The 21,209-nt window shown below is 44.3% G+C and overlaps 2 pseudogenes; both read left to right on the top strand.

The window, feature by feature from the left end:
- The first annotated feature begins 1,367 nt into the window (after positions 1 to 1,367).
- Positions 1,368 to 1,486, top strand: LOC148508853 (5S ribosomal RNA; annotated as a pseudogene).
- Positions 1,487 to 1,701: 215 nt separating this feature from the next.
- On the top strand, positions 1,702 to 1,820 carry LOC148508852 (5S ribosomal RNA; annotated as a pseudogene).
- The last annotated feature ends 19,389 nt before the right edge of the window (positions 1,821 to 21,209 follow it).

The following is a 21,209-nucleotide window of genomic DNA, read 5'->3' as shown; positions in this document are numbered from 1 at the left end:
GCCGACCCCGTTATATCATTATTCAAGTTTTTACATCTGGTCGGGTCTAAAAGAATTGGCTACAATGAATGAGACCTCTACCATGACTCCATTTCATATGGTCAAAGAATGGTTGAGAACTATTTTAAATGATAGTGTCCAAATAGGTATGTCAGACAGTCCATTTCACTACTGGCAGGAAAAAAGGCTATTTGGAGGCAATTGCACAAACTGGCTTTGCTTTACCTGAGTTGCCCACCCTCCAGTCTGTACTCAGAATGAGTTTTCAGCACAGCCGGGAACCTTGTCAGCGATCAGCGTAGGAGGCTACTTCCTCAAAATGTGTAAAAGATGATGTTCATCAAAATGAACTACAAATTTCACGAGGAAAACCTTTACCGCCAATTACATCCAAAAATGACAGAGGCGCCTGAGGCTGTAATGGTGGATTCCAGCGGCGACAAATTAATATTGTGTGAAGATGATGAAGGTGAGGAATCGGATGATGAAGGCGACAACATCTTGCAGCCAGTTTGTGCACGGAGCGATCATTGCCAGCACTGTCAGCTGCCAGTTGGTAGCTTGTTTTGTGGGGGCCCAAACAAGAAAATCGCTACAGGGACAATTGGCAGTCCCTGTAGCTGAAGTTATTGGTTTGTTAAACTGTGCATGTCCTGTTTACTATTTACAACATAGGGTGGGTGGAAGGGCCCAAGGACAACTCCATCTTGAACCTCTTTTCTTTGCATTATGTGCTGTTTGGGGCATTGCTCCCTTATATTTTAATTTTATAGTTTATTAAACTGCTGTCGCTTAGCTTAGCTCAGCTCAATGCAACCTTTTGGCCTAAACTGGATGAAATCAATATTGTGAGTTGTGAGGTGGTCAAAATTGACTGGAAATGACTAGAAATAAATGTTATTGAGGTTAATAATACTGTAGGAACAAAAACAGGCCCAAATTATGTAATTTTACAGATTCAAAACCAAAACTTGCAAGGGTGGTTTTGTGAAACCAAATCCAGATCCAAAACCTTGAAGGAGATACAGATCAAAAACCAAATCACAGGGGTTAGCACATATCCCTAATATATCTATTGAATAAAAATTCCTACATATATTCATATGTACATATATATATATATATATATATATATATATATATTGAACAGTGAGCTTGATACACAGCGACAATAGTGCTAATTTGATAAATAAATAAAAAATGTGCTAGGTCTATAAAGTGTCAGTGTAAAATGAATAAAATAGAATAAGTAATGTGTATAAAGTGTCTGTGCAAAATTAGTTCTCCTAAAAATAATTCCTAAACTTAATTTAAAAGTGAATATTCCATTCAAGGATCAAATATAATTAATAACACACCCAACAGATATCTGCAGCCATACCTTCCTCCTAACGCCCAATCTCGTCTGATCTTGGAAGCTAAGTGTGGTTGGGCCTGGATAGTACTTGGATGGGAGACCTCCTAGGAAGTCCAGGTGCTGTAGTTGAATCTTCTTGGAGGTATACGGAGATACTGGCATATTTACCAAAAAGAAAAAAGAATAATCCACTACTAAGAACATCTTAACATCAGAAGAAATGACTCACTCCTCTTTTATAATGGATGGATTGATTCATTAATGTGTTGCTATCCTTTTGAAGAAGGAGAGAAAAAATCCTAAAGGCTATGTCCAAGTACCAATTTCGTCCTTACCCATCTGTTGTCTACAGCCATACCGACTTCCTAACACCCAAGCTCGTCTGATCTTGGAAGCTAAGAGTGGTCGGGCTTGGATAGTACTTGGATGGGTGACCTCCTAGGAAGTCTAAGTGCTGTAGTAAACCATATTGGGTTACGAGATATGACTTGGCTTCTATACCAAGGAGAATCAAAGAAGTGACTACATTGTTATCTACCTTTATTAAGAAGAAATCATTGAAACACCAGGATCTCCCCAAAAAAAGAACTTTTGGCTACTTTATATTTAGAAGGAACAGAATTCTCACAATAAACTTTTTATGTCTATGTTTTTGCGAAATTTGCGGCATTTATGGATACATTATATACACATTTATTTCTAAAAGATTTTTTGATTGAGAAATAATGAGTTATGATTTACGTATAATCAAAAGGACAAAATACTAAGGACTTATATGTAAAAGAGCAAAACATCTATAAATAATTATTCCTCTGTTTTATACAACCCTATAGACAGATATTTAAGATACCCAGCTATCTGGAGGTTTGAGATATGAATTTAACATAAGGTGTGAAGGCACTTCAAAACTGAGGCATCCCCCATTATTTTCATTATTAATATATAGTTTGATTTTCTATATAATTCGTCTTATATTGACTGTATATATTGGAGGTAGGGATATGCGATATTGGTTGTTTTTCAAATCGATAGATACTATAAGAATTGGATTCCTTTATGTTTAATTATCAACATTATATGTTTTAAAAAGAAAAAGTATGCACAGTTGCAAATATCTCTCAGTTTTATTTTTAGATAACCATCAAAATGGCGCCCACCAGGAATGTGACACGATTCCGTTATGGTTATGGGGATGATAAGGAGAGATATGACGTGGATAACCTAAAAAATGGCGCCCACCAGGAGAGTGACAACATCTCGCTATGGCCAGAGAGGCGTGAACTGACGGAAGTGACGAGTGAGGAGTCCCGGAAATGTCTGGCGATGTGACACGGTTGGTCACACTGTGAGAGCGGGTGGAAGCGCTGTGTACGGAGTTGGGGAGATGACGAACTTGGTAGATGAACCGGTAGGAGTGCCGATTGGAGGACCACGTGGATTACAGACGCTAGAGGAAGCACGATCTGGAAGTGATGCTATTTGAGGAGATAGCGGAAGTAGTCTTATGGAGAATCGTTTGCACTAACATGAACTAAGGGCGGAAGTCTTAGAAATAACGTTATTTAATATAAGGTTTTTAGCTAAACCTAAAATTTAACATCTAATGATAATTATATTTAAATTTATGTCTAAGAATTTCGTTTTTATGTGCATATATATGAATTAGTAGTTACTGGGGTAAACGAACCACAGGAAGTGAGATCCCAGATTGCTGATAATTAATCCTCATTAGTGAGGTATATATAGCTCTAAAAACCTGTATGGAGCCACATTACCCTTGAAGAAGTCTAAGCAAAGGACGAAACGCGTTGGGGAGCTCCCTTCCTGCCCTACATGAACTTGCCGGGAAATTTTAAATAAGATAAGCATTTGGCACTTTATTCTTACTTATTTTCCTTTAAATTTGCCTTTGCAAAAAAACTTATTTATTGCTTTTTAAAAAATTATTTAAAAAAATTTCTCTTTGAATTTTTAGGAGACTATATGTATGAATTTATTATTGACCTTGTCCGTCATCCCTTGTGTTCTCTATGTGTGTTTTTTAGTTCAATAAATTTTGTACCCCCCTTTTTATACTGAATGTTCGCTTCATATATAATTATTTTTGATCTCATAAGCCATTGATATATTGAGATCTAATAAGCACTTTATTATTGCACAGTCACTTTTCACTATTATGTTTTAAGGATCATTATTGGGTGTGTTATTAATTATATTTGATCCTTGAATGGAATATTCACTTTTAAATTAAGTTTAGGAGTTATTTTTAGGAGAACTAATTTTGCACAGACACTTTATACACATTATTAATTCTATTTTATTCATTTTACACTGACACTTTATAGACCTAGCACATTTTTTATTTATTTATCAAATTAGCACTATTGTCGCTGTGTATCAAGCTCACTGTTCAATATCTTTCTATGCAATAGCAGCACACCACTGCTATGCCCATATTTCTTGCTTATAGCTGACACCCAGTACCAAAGGGGATAGTGTTATTTATTAGGTCTGTTCTATCTGTGTATAGACTATATCCAGGAGGCGCTGATTAATCTTTCATTGGTCTATATATATATATATATATATACACATATATATATATATATATATATATACTGTACAGTGCTGGGCTGGACTGGGCTGTGCTCTGCAGTGCAGGGCTGGGCTGGACTGGGCTGTGATCTGCAGTGCAGGGCTGGGCTGGGCTGGACTGGGCTGTTATCTGCAGTGCAGGCCTGGGCTGGGCTGTTATCTGCAGTGCAGGGCTTGGCTGGGCTGTTATCTGTAGTGCAGGGCTGGGCTGGACTGGGCTGTGATCTGCAGTGCAGGGCTGGGCTGGGCTGTGATCTGCAATGCAGGGCAGGGCTGGGCTGTGATCTGCAGTGCAGGGCTGGGCTGGGCTGTTATCTGCAGTGCAGGGCTTGGCTGGGCTGTTATCTGTAGTGCAGGGCTGGGCTGGACTGGGCTGTGATCTGTAGTGCAGGGCAGGGCTGGGCTGTGATCTGCAGTGCAGGGCTGGGCTGGACTGGGCTGTGATCTGCAGTGCAGGGCTGGGCTGGGCTGTTATCTGCAGTGCAGGACTGGGCTGGGCTGGACTGGGCTGTGATCTGCAGTGCAGGGCTGGGCTGGGCTGGGCTGGACTGGGCTGTGATCTGCAGTGCAGGGCTGGACTGGACTGGGCTGTGATCTGCAGTGCTGGGCAGGGCAGGGCTGGCCTTGGCCAACAGGCAGGGACCAGGGAGGCTCTTCACCTCTGGCTATCATGCCAGAACCCCACACCGGGGTTTTTAGATTCCCAGTTGCGCAACAACAGGAAGTGAGTACAGACTGAGTTGGATTACCTCAGAGAAGAGGTGTGGGGGTGTGATGTGATGAGGGGAGGGAACTCCTCCTCTCTCCTCAGCCGGACCACCTCCTATCTTCTCCTGCGGCAGCCTCTAACGTATTATAATGAGTCAGTCTGACTCATTAGAGTACCTGGCTCGCCTCCTGTTATTGCTGCTGTCTGCGGGCCCCTTCATTGCGGTGGGCCCCGGTGCAAAGCATCAGCTGTGTTGACGCTAATTCTGTATCTGGAGCCAGCCCTGCGGCACCCTCTCAAATTCTGCGGCACCCCTTCAAAATTTGCCCCTCCCCTAGTTGCGTCCCTGTCTAAGGTCTGCATTGGCTGTGGTCCCTAGAAGCCAGGTAGTACTAAATGCAGAAGCGTCTTAGAGTTGGAAGCGCTTTCTGCTAATGGCAGTCCAGATTGGCAGTCCCAGGGGGAGAAAACTCCTGGGACTGCCTAATAGGGTCTAAATCAAATACTGATGTGGCGTACAAGACTTTGTAGTGTGGCTCTTGACACTTGGCTCCTGTCCTACAGTAAATCTGCCGTTGGAACACTCAGACGGTGCTGTTGCTGCCACGTCATGGATACATTGTGAATACGGCTCTTACATTCCTCAGCAACTTGTCTAACCACAGAATTAGTAGTTGCAGACTGACAATTGCTTTCAAGGTTACATATTTAACCGCGGAGCCTCAGTAATCCACAAATATCTGGCAAATATCGGCAGCGGCCAGGTCATCAGCCAATTTAGAGCAGACGTCCTATTTCTTAGCATTCATATTTCAGAGGAGATGACAACAAGCTGATCCCGACTTCCAGCAGAAAAGCGGGACTGTTTGGGACATGAGACTGTTATACAGTAAATAAAAGTCTTCTCTTTATAACAGAACTGGAAATTAGAAACATTGTTTTCTTCAGCACCAAAATAAAGGATAGCAATGGAAGTGACTCTGAGGATATTTATGATAATGGATTAAGTTGTAAGTAATACTCAGCTGCGGACTCCCTGTCTTTCTCTGAGCATTGAGACATATTTGCTGATAAAACATTATCTGTGATTTGTATGAAGAGCAGACACCGATACTGTATCACACTCTAGATCTTTCCCTGTTACTCTCCCGGCACCTGACAACACGCAGCGTTGGGACATCTCTTCGGCAATGTTTGATGATACAAGAGTTCTGCTCCGTTGTTGTCGCAGGTGCCAGCATTTGTCACACCAGCGTTACAAGAAATTGTTTTTATTCCATTCTCCTGATTTGTTTTCCTTTGGTCTGTGTGTGTGTTCTGCAATTCAGAGAGGAGAGAACAGCTATAATAACCCGAGCGGCGGTAAGGGGTATCAGACTCAGCCCGGAGAGACTTCACATGGCAGATGGCAGGTCAGATGAAGGACAGACGATTTTCTGAAGGTATTGTATGAGTATAGCAAGAATATATATGGTACTCACATGTTAACGAACTGAGATGGGGGACTGGGAGGGTATAGGGGTAAGTGTTCGGTGCAATTTGAATTGGGGTTTCCCAGTGATTAATCTGACAATGGTGACCAGAAAGTTTGGGCCTGATTCAGAGCCGGACACTATTTGCGGTCGTTCGTTCAGAAAAAAGGGGTGGCTATTCAAATGAACCGTTCGCTCTTTGCGGTCTGTTCAAGCCTCTATGTCTGAACGAGCGAACAAAACTTGCGGTCGTTTTTGGATAACTACGCCCCCTGGCCGCTCGCATCCTATGTCATGTCCGCTATTTATTAGATTAATCGAATACATCGACCAGCGTATGAACTGTTCGCTATTCTTGTGGTTGGTTTTTCCTACCACAATCTTGCGAGCAGTTCTGACTATAAAATAACCCAGTCACGTGGTCAATGACGCTGCTGTTTTAATTATGCACACCAATAAAACGCCCGTTTTGACCTTTAAGCACGCCTGCGTTCGGATCTCCACTCCCCGTTTTCAAGCACCTTCCCCTGTTACCACCCACATATGCCTCCTCCAGCCACTCAAAATAGCAGGCATTCGCTATTTAGCGAACAAACGATTTTCGGCTGCACTGACTGGTTCGCGCATGCGTATTATGATCCGTATGCATGCGCAGTTGGGCAAACATCGCTCGGAACGAACGAGCGGCCGCTTACGAGCGGCTCTGAATCAGGCCCCTTGTCTTTTTAAGACACATATTGTAACAGAGGGCCTGGTACAGAAGCTGCGATTTCGCACAGAGGACTTGATTCAGACCTGCTCACTAGATGAATACGCTCGCTAGATGCGTTGGCAAATTCGGCAAGGCAGGCAATCGCACGGCAAGGCATTAGCATGCCCACTATGTCTTGGCGTGCGATCGCTTTGTGTATTCAGAGGCTCACCAGCCTGTCTGAAGACGCCCACTTTCGCACTTCATCTCCAGGATGTGTATGCAACCATCGGTAACATCAAGTACCATCGGATGCATATGCAGCACTTGTGGTTGACCATACCTTACCGCAAGCACTGCGAGCGGTTCAGTGTAAAGTACAGCCAAATGACATGATGCTGAGCCTTAATTATGCACGCCTCTGAAACGGCGTTAAGATGCTCAGGCACGCCTGCATTCGCACCTCCACTCCCCCGTTTCAAGCGGCCAGCCCATGTTACCACCCACAAATGGCTTCTCCTGTCACTCATTCAGCCGGACTGTCTATGCACAGCGAGCATACGCTTCCCGATCGCTCGCACTGGTTTGTGCACACACATTGCGATGCGTATATGCATACGTAGAATGCAAACAATCGCCTGATGCGAACGCATCCTAGTGAGCGGGTCTGAATCAAGTCTAGAATGCAGCTGCAGAAATATGCTAATGTTTGCCAAAGCACAGCCGGCATAAAGACGCCCACTGCTGCCTTCTCATATCTGTCCGATGTCGCTCTTCTGTGTAAACATCGGTACCATCGATGCACATCGGCCGGTCATGCAGTATTTACACCAGCTCTGACCAGCCGCAGACACTGCCAGTCTCCTCGCACGTAGAGAGCTCCCATGCTACGGGGCAATCACTGTGGCTAATTTATGCACGCCCAAAAAACAGCACTCAAAAATACAGACACATCTGCGTTTTTTCTGACAACCCCCCAATCACCACCCCCAAACGTTAACAGCCTGTCACTCACTTTGCGATGGATTGCTTTGTGCGCTCGTACTCATAATGCGATCGCTGCACACGTGCAGTGCGGCTTATATGCATGCGAAATGCCAAACAAACGCTCCATGTGTCCGTAATCGCAATTGTGTTCACTACTGAGTCAGAGCCAGAGAACAATGGCTTGCATCCCGACTGCACAGCAAATATTAAAGCAGAGTAGAATATCCCCAGTTCTGTCAGAGTAATGGGAACTTATAGATATAGATTTATGGATGTTATTAGCAAGCTCGCTTATAGGAGGAAATTGCATTTGCCGTATTTACTGGATGGGATTGTTGTACTGTGGGTGCAAAATATCCAACAAAATTAGTTAAACTCCTGTATAGTGATTTAGCTGGAGACAGTTTAGTAGAGCAGACAAAAAAAATATTTATTTTCTTGCTTAAAGAGAAAAAAAGGAGATGGATAGATTAGGTGAGAAGAAGCAGTAGAGCTGTTACTAGACTTTTTGGTGCCCTGTGCCAGAAAGAGCATTGGCACCCCCTCATTTTTCAAAGGGACATGATGCACCCAAAAAAGGGCCATGGTCTCATGGGGAAGGGCCAGGGAAGAGATAGGGGAGGCCAGGAGATGCTGGGGATAAATAGGGACATAATATAGTGCACCTGAGAGAGGGCCATAGCCTCATGGGAAAGGGCCAGGGAAGAGATAGGGGAGGCCAGGAGATGCTGGGGATGAAATAAGAGGAATCTACAAGCAAGAATGATAATAAATACAAATTTGACTGACCCAAACAGCGCCCCCTGACCTGTGGTGCCCTGTGCCATGGCACCGGCTGCACTACCCTAGCTACGGCCCTGAGAAGCAGGGATGGTATGGGGCGGGATGTACTAAGTATCACATCCGCAATGCGATACATCCTGCCTCTCTTCGGATACATACCACGATTGATAACCGCGGTATGTATCTAGAAATACGATTTACATCACAAACTACAGCTCTATTGATAGAGCTGTCCTTTGCGATGCCCCCGCACAGAGGGGCTTCCGGGCTTAACACCCAGAAGTCTCTCTGGCATCGTTCTGTGCTTGTGCAGAAGGACGCCCGCCGTGGGGGGTGATGGCAGGGATTCGATCGGTTCTCTTTCAGTGTAAGCATCCCAGTAAGAAGTAATTAGGCTTCTATTGAGTCTAGCCAGCTGAAAGTAGCGTTACCCACTGGGACGAAGCTGCTTAGAACATATGGAAAATGCTGTAAAACCCCCATTTTTGAGGTTTTACCGCATTTTCAGCTTTAGTACATCCCGGCCTTATAATATACGCATGCCTTGGTATGTGTTCAACCACTCAAGGAGTGCATATATCAGAGTACGACCGCACACACAAGAGTGCTATATCTATCTTATAAACTGGTCCCTGTTGTGACAAAATAATTCTATGTGGAGATGATGTAGGGTGACATAGGTACAGAATGGGAGATACAAATGGCTGAGAATAGGCTGTATAATCTGAATTATTTTTAATGAATAAACATGTAACTGGATAACAGTGTAAGTGAATAAAATAGTTGAACACTCAGAATAGGCTGATTAAACAGTTGAACACTAATGACTACTGTCACTGTAAGAGTAGCTCATTTTGGAAATAAAACAGTGAATTACACTGGCAGGAAGTACTTAATGCTGCCTCAGTGTCAGGGCTGTGATATCTGCTCACTGTGTGCTGTGCTGGATTCTGAAGTAGCTGCTCAGGTAAGTCCTGTTCAAGTTCTTTGAATAGTTCATCATTGTAGCAATAAATCTTTGGTGAAGATTCATGTCAGGTCCTTTGAGTTATGTAGCAAGTTTTTTTTTAAAAAATTCTGTTAGAAATGTGTATCTGTGAGCAGTGTCTCTGTGAGAGATGTTATTGTTTATACTTGTGGAGTGATACAGCTGTGGCTTTGTGATGATGTTGTGAAAACAGTAGGAAGTAGATCAGGTGTGTGTGAGGAGTTCAGTCGGAAAATAATGCACAGTCATGTGATCTGATTTGTTCTATCATGTTGGTGGGATTTGTCCCATTATACTACACTAATATATATATATATATATATATATATATATATATATATACACAGTATATATATATATATATATATATATATATAGATATATATATATACGGATGACAGCAGCACTCCAAATAAGTAGTCAACAACATACGGGTCAAAGGATCTCTATTTACTTCAACGTTTCAGTCCCTATGGACTTTCGTCAGGTAGAAAACCTTTTCTTCCAGATGAAAGTCCATAGCGACTGAAACATTGAAGTATTTACCGTAGAAGTCCTTTGAACTGTATGTTGTTGACTACTTATTTGGAGTGCTGCCACCATCCGCATTTGCTGCATTTGTTCACCGTGGAGGGCACCCAACATATCTGTTCCCAGAGGAGGAGTGCCGAGCATGTGCTAATTTATATATATATATATTGGTGAAAGGGGTTGTCTCTCTCTGGGCCTGATTCAGACACATTTGCGAGCGCTGACACCTCGCAAGCGGGTTGATGTTGGCCAAGTGCGCATGCGCACGAGGGAGCCGGCTCCGTCGTGCGCATGCGCGAGACCCGCATAGTGATGGGCAAGCCGTCGCTATGGGTCTCGCTACAAAGGGGGCGTGCTGTCGATGGTGAGTGACAGCACGCCCCTTTTGGTGGGTGTGCTGGGGGCGTGGCTGCCCAGACGGAGGCATTCCCATGGGAACGCCTACCATCTGGGGCCGGCCCCACTGACATCACTAGTGATGTCAGTGAGAGTGCTTTTGGCTCTGATAGAGCCAAAAGCACTCCAGGGCTTGCGGCAGATGAGACCCTACCACAAGGGTCTCGTCACAAGCCCGATGGTGGCGATGGTCTTGACCATTGCAACCATCTTTTTGGCCGCTCGCTATAGCTGTGGGTGGTAACCCACAGCTATTCGAGCGGCCAGGAGGCCGCTCTAAAAAAGAGGAGGGCACTGATTCAGAGCGAGCGCTCTAAAAGAGCATCCAGCTCTGAATCAGGCCCTCTGGGCTTTCCAGGTCGCCCAGAGCCAGCAGGAAGTCAGCAGCACAGAAAAGGTTTAAAACTCTCATACACCTGATGCTCTTTACTCTGATGCTGACTAGCAGCCAGGTGGTAGGACATAGTGTTGTAGTACCAGGGAAAGGGCTATGCTGGGAGAGCATGGCCAATTGTGGCTGCAACCCACTGCTAACTGCTAAGCATGAGGAGTGCTGGGACATTTGCTTTATTTGTTTATTCATATTATGCTTGCGTATGCTAAAGTGCAGTGTCTGCTGCCATTAAAGTGTCTGCTGCTTTATCAAGTACTTGTCTGTCTGGAGTCCTCATTTCTATACCCCGTGTTACAATATATATAGCAGTCCTACAGAAAATCAACAGAGCTGTAACTAAAGGTGTGCTAGTTGTGCATCGCAGAATGCATAGGGACCTGGGGGTGGGATCATCACTGCCCCATAGCACCTGCAGGTGGCAGGGTACATGGATCGGCATCCTGCAGCCAGTAGGAGCATCCAAGGGACACTCCTTGATGCCTGGAGCTTCCTGAGGACACTCTGGAAAGTGCTTCAATTCCTAGAGGGGGTGACTTTGTGACAAGGGTTTAGGGGGCTCTGAGAATCAGTGTTGAAGCATTAACAATGACCATAATGAGGGAAGTGAAACTGGTGCTGTCACTCAGGGTGCCAGGCCAAAGGGGCTGCATGGTCGCTTTGCAAATTGTGAGGTGTCTGGGTGTTGTACTGTGACATTATGACATCACATGAACTGTGTGAAGAGATACCAACCCAGGGCAACCTTGTGTACTGCTATAGATCTGGGTGCATCTATTACGGGAACAAAGGTGGTTTCCTAGGGTGCCAATGTTTAGGGTGCACCTAAAGTACTGAATGAGTGATGTAATGCCCCATGCAGAGTGTTGGCTTGAAATATGAAGGAGAAGCATCCAACAGAATCTTACTCTGCTCCTCAGAATCAGTGTTATGCTGGGAATGTAGCACTCGGCTATGATGTCACAGCCCAGTGTGATGCACCCAGTTTGGTGGACAAATGATGCTGTCTCCACCTGCTAAGGTAAGAAGCAATGAGTTGGGGCAGCACAATTCGGTGGGCACTAAGGCGATACTCTGCCACAACTGTGATCAGTTTCCAATTGGGGCATGAAGGGCCCAGTGGGAGGGGACAGTGGTAGAGGCCCGTGCTTAAGGGGTGTGGTCATCCGGAAAATATTGGTGCAGTTTCTATAGAAGGGAACTAAGGCACCATGTTGATCAGTGGTCCTGCACCACCAGATAATTGTCCATTTAATAGAGTATCAAACTATAATTTGAGGTCTGGAACCTGACACCTAAAAGAAGGGGTGGGCCCACAGGTAGTGGGGCCCAACAGGGATTTCCCCTGTACCCCTATGGGCCAGTCCAACCCTGACTGTGATGATTACAGCTGGGGTGCATTACAGTCTTATACAATATTCTTATAGGGCTCTATGTACTCAAATACAGTCAGGTGCATAAATATTGGGACATTGTCCGAATTTTCATATTTTGGCCTCTATTCACCACCACAATGGCTTTGAAATGAAACAAACAAGATGCGCTTTAACTGCAGACTTTCAGATTTAATTTGAGGGTAATTACATCCAAATCAGGTGAACGGTGTAGGAATTACAACGGTTTCTATATGTGCCTCCCACTTTTTAAGGGGCCAAAAGTAATGGGACTATCTACTCAAAAGCTATCTCATGGACAGGTGTGGGCTATTCCCTCATTATTTAATTATCAATTAAGCAGGTAAAAGGTCTGGAGTTGATTCTAGGTGTGACATTTGCATTTGGAATCAGTTGCTGTCAACTCTCAATATGAGATCCAAAGAGCTGTCACTATCAGTGAAGCAAGCCATCATTAGGCTGAAAAATCAAAACAAACCCATCAGAGAGATAGCAAAAACATTAGGTGTGGCCAAATCAACTGTTTGGTACATTCTTAAAAAGAAAGAACGCACCGGAGAGCTCAGCAACACCAAAAGACCCGGAAGACCACGGAAAACAACTGTGGTGGATGACAGAAGAATTATTTTCCTGGTGAAGAAAAACCCCTTCACAACAGTTGGTCAAATCAAGAACACTCTCCAGGAGGTAGGTGTATATGTGTCAAAGTTAACAATCAAGAGAAGACTTCACAAGAGTGAATATAGAGGGTTCACCATAAGATGCAAACCATTGGTGAGCCACAAAAACAGGAAGACTAGATTAGAGTTTGCCAAACAACATCTAAAAAGCCATTACAGTTCTGGAACAACATCCTATGGACAGATGAGACAAAGATCAACTTGTACCAGAGTGATGGGAAGAGAAGAGTATGGAGAAGCAAAGGAACTGCTCATGATCCAAAACATACCACCTCATCAGTGAAGCATGGTGGTGGTAGTGTCATGGCGTGGGCATGTATGGCTGCCGATGGAACTGGTTCCCTTGTATTTATTGATGATGTGACTGCTGACAAAAGCAACAGAATGAATTCTGAAGTGTTTCGGGCAATATTATATGCTCATATTCAGTCAAATGCTTCAGAACTCATTGGACGGCGCTTCACAGTGCAGTTGGACAATGACCCGAAGCATACTGCAAAAGCAACCAAAGAGTTTTTTAAGGCTAAAAAGTGGAATGTTATGCAATGGCCAAGTCAATCCCCTGACCTGAATCCGATTGAGCATGCTTTTCACTTGATGAAGACAAAACTGAAGGGAAAATGCCCCAAGAACAAGCAGGAACTGAAGACATTTGCAGTAGAGGCCTGGCAGACCATCACCAGGGATGAAACCCAGCGTCTGGTGATGTCTATGCGTTCCAGACTTCAGCTGTAATTGCCTGCAAAGGATTTGCAACAAAGTATTAAAAAGTGAAAGTCACATTTAGGATTGTTTAGTTTGTCCCATTACTTTTGACCCCTTCAAAAGAGAGAGGCACATATAGAAACCGTTGTAATTCCTACACCGTTCACCTGATTTGGATGTAATTACCCTCAAATTAAATCTGAAAGTCTGCAGTTAAAGCACATCTTGTTTGTTTCATTTCAAAGCCATTGTGGTGGTGAATAGAGGCCCAAAATATGAAAAATTCTGACAATGTCCCAATATTTATGCACCCGACTGTATATAGTTTGCCGTAACTGCACCAATAAGAATTGTTTTTTACATACAACACAGCTCTACCCCAAAAAATAGACCTCTACCTTGCTGACACTAAGGGTACTACCACAGAGGAGGGGGAGAGAGCAGGGCACATGCTGCATGGTTTATGATATCAAATCTCAACATCACAGATGGCCACGCTAAGCAACATAGAGGGGTCCAATACGGAGATATTGGTGGAACTGTGGAACTCTTTCCTCAATATTTACCTTAGTACAAGTGTAGGCCCCTTAGATATCCACATTACAAAATACTTCTCTTGAGCACTCTCCTTTCAATCTTTGGCATAAAAACATGGGTGCCGAGAGGGGAAGCACAAAACCTTCCCCTTACTGCCATAGCTGAAGATGGCGTTAGCCCACTCCAGGCAAGATACACAAAGTTTTGCTTTCTGGATCTTGGTAAATACCGTCCCTCATAGCAATCTATGGGGGCAACTGCTGCAGGGCCTGGCAGACAGAAACAAGAGATATCAACAAAGTAAATTTTCACATATACTCCTATAAAACGCTCCATTTGTCCTATAAATGTGCCGGGGTGGCTTCTGAAGTTCATATAGGTGTCAGAAGTGATTTAGTAGCAGTCAGGGGGGATTCTTGAATCACTTCCTAATGTCCATTATCCAGGACACTCCCCTGAAGAGCCAAGCTGTGATTCGAGTGGAGGCACTGATTGGAGATGACAGAGTTGGAATGTTCTCTGCCTTGTTTATCAGCAATTTACCCTCACACTGCACGTCACAGTAAAGGGGTGTTACATAAGCAACAATCAATTGCCAAGATTTGTTTTTTTTGAGTGATCATGATAACAACTTATAATGGGGGAAGTGTATATGCTGGTGGGGGGACACAGCCCCTCCCCGGGACAGACTCACCTACACTCTCACCTTGAAGTACCTTGAAGAAAAGCCCAATATATCATACCCTGGCCACTATATCTTCTCTCTGAGAAAACGCAGCCGTTCTATTGTGCAGAATTATCGTTGTACAGAGTACAATTGATTTCTTTTTAATTTGAATTTCTGCTGTTCAAAGCCTTGTTTTGATGCAGAAACAAAATCAATCTTTCAGCTTATTTCCAACAATTGTCACTTTAACTGGTACTTAAACAAAACTGGTCCATATCTAAATTATTAGACACTCAGAGCTCATCTGGAAAATCTTCCTAAAGAAATGAAGCAATGTCCCTGCCAGGCAAAACGCGTTGTGACTGAATTTAGGGAAAAAAAAAATATAGAGCTGAAAAAAGAAATTTTCAACAACATAAAACTAATGTATGTGTAATACCCCGCTATACGAGGTATTATGTCTGACACTGTGCATCACGCTACAGCACATGTAGGTCATTATACAGGCAGACCACAATTCTCAGCAGCCTCTGCATCTGCTCAGGAGAACATCACATGACCGGTGTCAGGTCACATGAGTGGTGTCAGGTCACATGAGCAGTGTCAGGTCACATGAGTGGTGTCAGGTCACATGAGTGGTGTCAGGTCACATGAGTGGTGTCAGGTCACATGAGCGGTGTCAGGTCACATTGAGCGGTGTCAGGTCACTGAGTGGTGTCAGGTGTTGATGCAAGTGGCAAGTTGGTCAAAGCATAGCTGAGGTAACAGAGCAGAGCAATGCTCGTGCGGAGGCAGATGGATAGTTCAGCATTTTCTTCAGGGCGGTACCTAAGAGGAGGAGGACTGTGCTGGGCAGTCGGGTCTGTAAAGCTGAGCAAGCGCTGCAATCAGAAGCAGAACTGAGAGGCTGATGTAGTGTTCAAGGAGGAACACTTAAGGTGCCCACACATATACCGATGTGCTCACGATACGATTTTATGGCCAATTTCTCATGAACCTTCACCGGAGCTCCCTTGCCGTCATGATCACGATTTTGGAAAAAATACACCCAATCTGTCTTACGATCTCATGATCTATCTGATCGTACGCATCGTGAGATTGGCCATAACAAATCGTGAGTTGAACAAAAAAAATAAAACAGGCTCTTGACTATTGGAGGGAAATTTAAATAGCTATAACAATGGGAGGGGGCTATCTAGGGAGTATAAAAAGCAGGAACCCTTTAAACTCTGTGTACATTCTGCTCTGCTACTAGATGAGGCTAGGTGTATTCCTGCTGAATCCTGTACATTGCTACTGTGCTCTTTGTATTTGGCTTGGTTTATTCTACCTGCAAGTGTGTGCTACCTACCTGCATTCTATCCTGTTCCTGAATTCTGTAATGATGCATCCCTATCAGTATAAAGTGTTGGTCGCTGAAGCCGGGGTCCGGGAGATTAGGAAAAGGGCCCAGCGAAGAAGGACGAGAGCATGCTGGACCAAGGAGTGGCTGTTACAAAGGGATACCCGCTCTCACATGTCCCTGCTGATAGAGATCAAGGAGAACAACCCGGAGGACTATCGGAACTACCTGCGCATGGATGACGCCACCTTCCAAGAATTGCTGCATCTGGTGACCCCTCACATCCAGAGACAGGACACAAGGTGGCGGAGAGCAATCCCTGCTGAAGACAGACTGGTGGCTACCCTAAGGTACCTGGCTACAGGAAGGTCACTGGAAGACCTAAGGTTTGGGACACTCATCTCACCTCAGTCCTTGGGCGTCATCATTCCGGAGACCTGCAAAGCCATCGTAAAAGTGCTACAGTACCAGTATTGCAAGGTAAGTAAAAAAAAAACACCACACATTGGTTTCTTGTGTAAAGAAATTTTTATTTTTTATATTTTTATAAAACAAAGAAAAAAATAGCCTTCATTAAGTACAATGTGCACTGACCTGCAGGCAACTGAAAGTGTGCACTAAACTGTGTGCAAAATACTTTTTTTATTACAACTTTACAAAAGAACATTATCACCAAATTTTATGAATCCCAATAGGTAGCCGGCTGTATGTGATAGGGTGGGTCAGACGCCAGTTTGAACAGGCCAATACACACATGGCACAAGTACACATTGTGGCCCCGGTTTCCAGCAATGTGTACTTGTGCCATATGCGTAGTGACCTTGTTCAAATGGCGTCATCACCACCCTATCCCATGCAGCAAGCACCTATTAGAATTCATAAAATTTGGTGATAGTAAAATCAAGAAAAAATGTACATCTCTGTATATTGGGGCGACTCATCTGCTGCATCCAGCAGAGCATTATACAAGGTGGTGCTGGTGCTTGGGGTGCTTGGTGGGGGAGTAATATCTAACTGGGCAGGGGGGGGCGGACATACCTATTTGGGGCAGGGGAAAATAGCATTGGATCTGCAATGTATGTCGAATTTGAGATATTTTTGCTCATACAGCGACTCAAGAGGTCGTAGTTTAACCTTAAAAAATTTCTTTGGATATCTGCATCCAGATTTCTCAATGTGCTGTTCACATGAGCTGTGAAATCATCAATTGCATCTGGGGGTTTCTGCAGCAGCCGTTCTGCGTTTTGTAAAAAATGGTCCTCACGTTCTGTCAAATTCTCCTTTCTGCCTTGTTTTTTTTTCTTTTTTTGGGGTTGTTGAGAAGATGAGGGTCCAGGTGGAAGTTGACTTTCCACTTGTGTGCTATTCTCTGGATCACTGTCGCCACCGAGCAGACTGAGGTCCGGTGTGGATGCTAAATCAGGGTCTTGGGTGGGAGTCTATATAGGGAAAAAAGATATAAAAAATATTATAGTCATGTTTTAACATCTTTTTTACTATTTTTACAGTTTCCTAACACCGTGGAGGATTGGACCAGCATCACGGAAGATTTTGAACAACGTTGGAATTTCCCTAACTGCGGAGGAGCCATCGATGGGAAACACATCCGCATCAACCCACCTGCCAACACCGGATCATATTACTACAACTACAAAGGATTCTTCAGCATCGTTCTCATGGAAGTGGTGAATGCCAACTACGAATTTCTGTTTGTGGATGTCGGCAAGAATAGGCGTCCTTCGGATGGTGGGTCCTTCAAAAAGATGGCTTTCTACCAGAGACTCGCCAACAAAACCCTCAACCTGCCCTCACTGGACGAGACAAAGCACGGCCTAAATTATGTTTTCGTTGCAGACGAGGCTTTTGCATTACATGAACATATGATGAAGCCATTTGCACACAGGGGCCTGACCAGAGAGAAAAGGATATACAACTACCGTCTATCCCGGGCACGGCGCATTGTGGAAAATGCATTTGGAATAATGAGCAACCACTTCCGCATTTTCCACACCACCATCAATCTACATGTGGTGAAGATAGACTGGGTCGTGATGGCGTGCTGTGTGCTGCACAACTTTCTGCGAAGAAAATCTACTCAACGAGGACCAGTCCCAGCTAGACCAGAAGATGTAGGACCCCTGGAGGACATTGAACATTTGACATCTGTGTCTGCACCAACAACTACAACAACATCCACCACACGTGCCAAAGAAGTGAGGGAGGAGTACATGACCTATTTCAATGGACCAGGTACTGTACCTTGGCAGGAGGACTATCTGTGAACTACTGACTAAATTGGACATTTGGGATTTAACAACAAAAACATTAAGGATTTTGGTTTAAACTATGTCACTACTTACCAAGACTTCTGCAACCTCCTCATCTCCCTCACGCTCAGACATCAAGATGATTGATTCCCTTTGAGGCTCTTGTTCACTGATGAATGACATCGTATGGTAGTACCACAGCGCAGTATATATTTCATCTGTAGCCGCTCCTGATTTTTTGGAGTCCTCCACCTTCTTTTTTTCTTTGATGTATACTGTCCTGAGATTTTGTATCTTTTGCCGTACAGTTTTCAGGTCTGCATCAGATATGTATTTTTTTGTATACACCAACAGTTCCTCGAGTGCGGCCAACTTCTGCGACTTATTATGGTACTTCCGAGAACTGATCTTCCACAGACACTCTTTCGAGTGCAGGATTTCAATGAATCCTGTAACGAATTCACGTTCTGAATCCATGGACATTATCTATGAATAAGAAAAAAAAGGACATTTAAATATTTGTGTATATAGTTTTGTTAAATGTAATGTTGTTATAGTTCACATTTTTAATGTTTTAATATTTTCTTTTTTACAGGTTTTTAAAGGTTTGTTATGGTATTCTAATCATGTTTTCTTTTACAGGAATGTTATGTGTTTATTGCTTGGTAATATAATGTTTTTCTTTGTTTGACAGTATGGGTTTCCCACCTTTGGGCCTGTCGTCCCAGGATGCCCTAAAAACAGTTTCAAAGGTAGGTGGCAGGTCATCCTGGGATCTGTAGTTCCACAACATCTGGAGGCCAGACCCCCAGCTTTAAATAATGTGTGTTTTTAAATGTAATGTATGGTGTTTTTTTTGTAAAAAACGTGTTTATTTATTTATTTATATGAGGTATTACACACATTGGTGGGCAGTGGGAGCTTAATGCATGACCCAGCCACCGCCCGCCTCAATACGGCGGGCGGTGGCAGGGTCATGCATTTATTACCTGGGGGCACACATTGGTGGGCAGTGGGGGAGCTTAATGCATGACCCAGCCACCGCACGCCTCAATACGGCGGGCGGTGGCTGGGTCATGCATTTATTACCTGGGGGCATACATTGGTGGGCAGTGGAAGCTTAATGCATGACCCAGCCACCGCCCGCCTCAATACGGCGGGCGGTGGCTGGGTCATGCATTTATTACCTGGGGGCACACATTGGTGGGCAGTGGGGAGCACATATTGGTGGTCAGTGTGGTTGCATTTAAACTAGGGGTGTGCACCGCCCACTTTTCGTGTTTTGTGTTTTGGTTTTGGATCTTTCTTCGTGTTTTGGATCTGGATTGGTTTTGCCAAAACCACCCTTCCGTGTTTTGGGTTCTGGGTTTTGTGTTTTGGATCTGTATTTTTTTTTTAAAAAGCATAAAAACAGCTAAAATCACAGAATTTGTTGGTTTCTCTGCTCCTATGCTATTATTAACCTCAATAACCTTAATTTCCACTCATTTCCAGTCTATTCTGAACACCTCACAATAGTGTTTTCATGTCCAAAAGGTTGCACCGAGGTAGCTGGATGACTATGCTAAGCGACACGAGTGGGCGGCACAAACACGTGACCCATCTAGGAGTGACACTGCAGTGGCAGACAGGATGGCAGTTAGAAAAACTAGGCCCCAAACTGTACATAATGCAAAGAAAAAAAAGAAGTGCAAGATGGAATTGTCCTTGGGCCCTCCCACCCACCCTTATGTTGTATAAACAGGACATGCACACTTTAACAAATCAATCATTTCAGCGCCAGGGTCTGCCACACAACTGTGGCTGAAATGATTGGTTCGTTTGGGCCCCCACAAAACAAGCTGGCAATTAATGTGTCCCTGCACAAACTGGCTCTACGGAGGCAAGATGTCATCCTCATCCTCCTCATCCACCGATTCCTCACCCTCTTCAGTGTGTACATCCTCATCCTCACAAAGTATTAACTCGTCCCCACTTGAATCCACCACCACAGGTCCCTCTGTACCTTCTGGAGGCTGGTCTCCCTGGAAGAGCTGATAATTCATTTTGATGAACATCATCTTCTCCACATTCTGTGGAAGCAACCTCCTACACCTTTCGCTGACAAGGTTCCCGGCTGCACTAAACACTCTTTCGGAGTACACACTGGAGGGGGGGCAACTCAGGTAAAATAGAGCCAGCTTGTACAGGGGCCTCCAAATTGCCTCTTTTTCCTGCCAGTACAGGTATGAACTGTCTGACATGCCTACTTGGATGCTGTCACCGATGTAATCCTCCACCATTCTGTCAATGGTGACAGTATCATATGCAGTGACAGTAGACATGTCAGAAATTGTTGCCAGGTCCTTCAGTCCGGACCAGATGTCCAAACTTGGTCCTGCCTGCCCTGCATCACCGCCAGCGGGTTGCTTAGGATACCTAAGTTTTTTCCTGGCAGCCCCAGTTGCGGGAGAAAATGAAGAAGGAGCCGTTGACGCGTCACGTTCCGCTTCAGCTGACAGTGTGTTCACCAGCAGGTCTTTGCACCTCTGCAGGCTTGTGTCGGCCGGAAAGAGAGACACCACATAGGCTTTAAACCTAGGATCAAGCACGGTGGCCAAAATGTAGTGGTCTGATTTCAACAGATTGACCACCCTGGAATCCTGGCAAAGCGAATGAAGGGCTTCATCCACAAGTCCCACATGCCGAGCGGAATCGCTCCGTCTTAGCTCCTCCTT

Source organism: Taudactylus pleione, unplaced genomic scaffold (assembly GCF_031769625.1).
Source record: "Taudactylus pleione unplaced genomic scaffold, aTauple2 ptg000337l, whole genome shotgun sequence".
NCBI classification, from domain to species: Eukaryota; Metazoa; Chordata; class Amphibia; order Anura; family Myobatrachidae; genus Taudactylus; species Taudactylus pleione.
Note: the sequence above shows the minus strand (reverse complement) of the source record. Positions and strands in the feature narration are given on the sequence as shown.